Source organism: Lytechinus pictus, chromosome 16 (genome assembly GCF_037042905.1).
Source record: "Lytechinus pictus isolate F3 Inbred chromosome 16, Lp3.0, whole genome shotgun sequence".
Taxonomy (NCBI): domain Eukaryota; kingdom Metazoa; phylum Echinodermata; class Echinoidea; order Temnopleuroida; family Toxopneustidae; genus Lytechinus; species Lytechinus pictus.
Genome location: NC_087260.1, coordinates 1373468 through 1378694, shown reverse-complemented (window position 1 = coordinate 1378694; position 5227 = coordinate 1373468). Strand labels below are relative to the sequence as shown.

Sequence of the window (5227 nt, the reverse complement as noted above, 5' to 3'; positions counted from 1 at the left end):
GCGGTCTCCGAAGGAAAACGTGCGATCAATTTGGCTTGATTTTCCAACTGAATTGGAGGGGCTGAAGTTATAGCTCTGTACTGGTCGCTAACTTCAGTTTACATCGAGACGAATTGTGGTAAGTTATTCTCAAGACCTTCATCTACAGTTTGGTATATAATTTTCCATATTTCGACATTTTCAACCTACCATTTTTACCTCTTTAATTGATGCTTATTTTAGTAATATTTTAACTGCGATTTTGTAGTCGGAATTTCACTTTTGGTTCCTGACTTTGCTACATAACCAAATTGTTTCGATCAGGATTTTTTAGAAAGAAGAAAAGTCACTGTTCAAAATATGTCAGAACCAACTTGACGCAAACTCACCTTATATTTTAATTTTAGAGAAAGTGATACCCTAAAAATCGAGAAATTTACGTTTTACCCGGAAGTAACCTTCTCGTTCACTCCACGATGGCGCGAAATAATGCCAAAATTACGTTCGTCGCGGGTTGGTAGAATTTCGCCTTTGGTCCCATACGTTGAAACTTCTGTAATGATGGCAGATGGCTCGCATTATATGTGTCTGTGGACGGTGGACTTGTTTTTTTTTAATTAAGACTCGATATAAACGAAGCTTAATAAGTAGATCCCTTCTAAAGTTTTATTCAATGATTATCAGGTTTCCGAATTCCATCAAGTTTTTATTATACTTTATAGATTGAGATATTTCTTGATTTATGTTGAAAATTGTTAACCTTTTTTCTTAATTACTAAATTAGTCGAAGTTGAGCCCCATGATGATTTTTGCCCCAGCCCAGGCTGCGGTTAAGAATTAAATGATGATTAGCTCAGACAGTCTACTCTAGAGACTATAAACAGTTTAAAGTCAAACTAAAAAGTCTGGTACTACCGTACTCAGTAGTCAGTAGTATTTATAAACCATTTTGTTCAAATAAAAAAATTGTGGCTGTCACGTACAGTACTTAGACTTAACTTAGTTAGTCTCTTAATTGACGTACATGTAACATAATTCATACTTTGAATGGTTATTTAGTAATTTAGACTATTTCTCTCTTTTTTGTCTCTTCTACACACAGATCTGCATACTTGCTGACTCTGGTCTCTGCTTGCTACTTCATTCTGGGAGAGTCCATCATGTACTATAATGGTCAGACCATGATTTCGACAAAGCCCTTATTTCGTTTACAAATTTTGGACTGATACAACATAAAATTTATCTTTATCGATATTGGAAACAAAAAAATTAGAGCACAGTTTTGGGGAGGACTAAGAATACTGACTTGGACAGGAATACAGCTTGACAAAAATAAAAATTCACAATTCAAAACCAAAGGACATTTTTAATGTTACTAATAGTGCATTGCAAGAAACTTTCTACTCAATCACACATTCCAAAATTAAGGGTAAGTCCTTTGATTAAACACAAACATGTAGTTGATTTGCAATTGAAATTGAACATAAGTTTCTTGCAATGCCCCATAATCATATTTTGTTCTCAAGCAACTCTGTTATATGTTATCTAATGTGCTGAAGGTTAAGTGCCATGTATGTTCACAATTTTTTTTTTCGAAGGTATAATATATTTGTCCTTTTAAACGGTATTTGAATGTGGTTACGCCTTGTTTTTGTTTTCCACAGTAATTATTGCATATATGAACAGAAGTGAAATATTTGTTGTGAAGCACTGTATGGATGTTGTGTGATCATGGAGCTATGGTGTGATGGTATTATAATTAATTCATCATTTTTGTTATAAGACTGTAAACCTGGTGGATGTGAGGGAGTGGCCTGGATGAAAGGAAAGTGAGCATGTGTCCAATTACGGATTTGCATATGTTTAGACAATTTTGTTCGTGGATAAATATTAATGTGCATTCCCTATTCCAAGCAAAGAGTAAAGGAGAAGTCCACCCCACCAAAAATTAATTTGAATTTAAAGAAAAATAAAGTATTGCAGAAAATTTCATAAAAACTATGATTCAAAATTAAAAAAATTACTATTTTGACATTGAGAAATTTGCCTAATTTTATAAAACAATTATATGCTCATCTTGGTCAATGTGCAAATTACAGACTCGATTATGTCACAAGCACTCTAATTTCTTGTGTATTTTTTTGTTTGATACATGTACATGACATGTATATTTTATTTTAATTTTCATTAACAAATTTTGAGAGGGATTTTAATTCCTCCATTAACATTCGTAGTTTCCATAAATGTAACCTATTGTGATTCGAGGAAGATTTTTTAGATCAAATTTGCTAAAATTTATATAATAAAAATGCAACAAAAATTTAAAAAGTAATGTGATGTGAGTGACATAATCAACTCTATTTGCATACCATTGTTTTGTGTATATAACTGTTTTGTGTTAAAAAAGGGAAATTTCTGTATTTATTCAAATAATTTTTTGTTGATGTGCACTTGACCTTTAACTCACTTCCCTTCCCACCCCTGCCCAAATAAGTGTAATCAAGAACTTGAAAATCAAAAGCAGTGATTAAGAAGAAGTAAGAATTAATCATAGAGCTATTAATAGCTCCATGATTTAATAAATGCAGGCCTAAATAGAACTTCACATGAAAGTAAAAAGAGAATAAAGCTGGGTAGGAACGATGAAGGAATATGATTTAAAGAAAAAGCATAAACATATCCCCATCACCCCCCCCCCCCCAAAAAAAAAAAAAAAAAAAACAGTCCGGCGGGTTCGAACCAGGGTCCTTGCACACGCCAAAACAATGCGCTTACGCAATTCGCCATCGATCTATTCCGTACTACTTCCGGGTTTTTTAAGCTATATAAAATGTTGCAAGTCTGTGCGCCGCTGTTGACCAATCAGAACGCGTCGGCAATTCTACTGCAATTCCAATCATTTTGCGATGGACATTGCCGTGGTTTTTTGTGGTTCCTGACTTTGCTACATCATGAAATTTCATAATTCTTTTTCAGTCGTAAAGAAGAATGTCTACGCTTTATATTGATTATAATATCAATTTGACGCAAGTATAATTTCGATGCAAAAATGCGCTCTGTTTATTCACATATATTTCTTGAAAAAAATCATTTTTTCTAAGCTAAATATCGGTCTTCAAAATACATTAAATGTGCATTTTATTTAGCTGATCAGAAATTTCAAAGTTTTATCTATAAAATAAGACCAATTTTGTGAGGAATAAACGATTCTAAGAGCAAAAAACACCGATCGGAAAGTTCGTCTTCACAGCTCATTACGTATGCATAACCACGGACGGCTATGCATACCGCTGAATAAAATAGAGCACTTTCGGACGGGCTGCGGACTGACTGCATTGCAAATCAATCGGCAATCAATCATATCAAAACGGAGCACATGATGTTTCCTTTAGAAACTATCATTTTATTTTAATAATAACAATTGTAATTACCTGCTGAATTGACTTGCTGTCGAAAAGTTTCCCTCACAGTCACACGACTTTGTAAACAAACTTACGTGGGATCGGAGAGTAGGTGCCAGCGGGAGGCAATTATTTTTTCAGTATACCCAGTTGTTGTGTGTCCGGACGGGTTGTGTGTCCGGACGATCAATTTTAGAAAGTCATTTGGAAAAATTTACAAGCGAAGTTTCATCAATTTTTAGTGCAAAATGTAAGGAAATATTATAGAGAACAAAATGGAAGATGATTAGGCCTACAACTATTGAATTCATATTTTTAGTGTAATCCAAAGACAAAAAAGAAGGCTTCAAAAATATAAAGTGTCCGGACACTCGACCCCCCATCCTACATGGAATCGCTATGAATTGAAACATGAATTATTCATATGTTGAGCTAAAAAAAGAAGTGCGGGGAGAATGGCATGGAGTCCATGCCATTCTCCCCGCTTTCTCAATTGTTTCGATTAATATCAGCAATCAATGCAAAATATCGGCATTCAACAAAGAAATTGGCAAAATACGAAAAAGGGGATGGGTGACTTGGGGCAGCCCCCTGAGAGGGTAGGCTTTGTTGTGCCCTCACTTCTTTAAATGTAGCTGATAGAGAAAAGCCTATATACTCTTTCGTCTCCAAGTAATTTAAGAAAATATAAGTTGTTTTTTACCTAACAGAAGCATCATTTTGCCACATTGAGGGCTCCAAAAGGCAAGATATTTTAGTAGTCAAGCTTCGGATAAGGGTGAGGTACCTTCGACAGGCTCTTGCGGTACTACTTTTTGAGGTGTCCGAATGTAATTGCTTGCGACATGCAGAGCAATCCCTCCTCTAACTTTTCCAAGAGGTTTCATTAACATTAAAGTTGCTTAAATGTGCAAAAAGCGCCTTTTGCCCTCATATCCATAATGTAATATACACTTTTCTCTCGCGACGCTCATTACATGCATTAATGCGTGCTAGTCACACCAACGAAGGCGAGGCAAGACCGATTGAGTCTATTGTACTCTTTTGAAAGGCAAGCTAGCGAGCGCGTTGAAATCGGTATTGCTAGTGTGACTAGTGACGGAGGTTGCTTTTTGGTGTCATTTTATCGCAATATCGGGGAATGCACATGGAGGTATTTTCCCTATATCTAATCAAGTTAAGACATTAATACTGTCATGAAGCAATTCAATGTCCTCGTTAATATATTCTCTTTCGTGTTGAATGCCGATATTTTGCATTGATTGCTGATATTAATGAGAAAACAGAAAGATATCAATGCACATGCAAATTTTTGCCTAAAAACATGAAAATTTTGGCATAAATTCTTATATTTTTCAAAAAATATTAACCGGACTGTCCTGAAAACACTTGCAATCGATTTCTACTATCTAAATCAATGTGAAATGCGTATTTATTTAATATTTTTCCATTGTTTGTGCAAAAATATGAAAATAATTGATTTTCATGTAAACAATTCAAGATGGCGGACAAAAATGGGGCCCTGCGGGCCTTCCGTACAGGATTTGGCCCGGCAGCAACACATTTTCTTGACCACTGATATCATGCCAACATCTTGAGACCATCAAACCTTTTGTACCCGATCAGCTGAATAAACTCTCCCAGCCCCCGGACTAATTCTCGAGTATCTTGGAATCAAACGTACGCCGTAAGAAAGCTGTAAAATTGAGCTCCATCCATAGGCGGATCCAGGGGGGCCGAGGGGCCCGCCCCCCCCCCCCCCCCCCCTATCGGCAGAGCAAAAAAATTAAGAAAAAAAGGGGGAAAGAAAGAAAAAAAATAAGAGGAGGGAGACGAGTGCAAAAAAA

At 35.7% G+C, this 5227-nt stretch overlaps 1 long non-coding RNA gene across 1 annotated transcript; it reads left to right on the top strand.

The window, feature by feature from the left end:
* Positions 1-30: 30 nt before the first annotated feature.
* On the top strand, positions 31-1606 carry LOC135156966 (uncharacterized). Its single transcript, XR_010296019.1, has 2 exons — positions 31-118; positions 1082-1606. It is a non-coding gene; the product is annotated as an uncharacterized LOC135156966 (long non-coding RNA).
* Positions 1607-5227: the final 3621 nt, after the last annotated feature.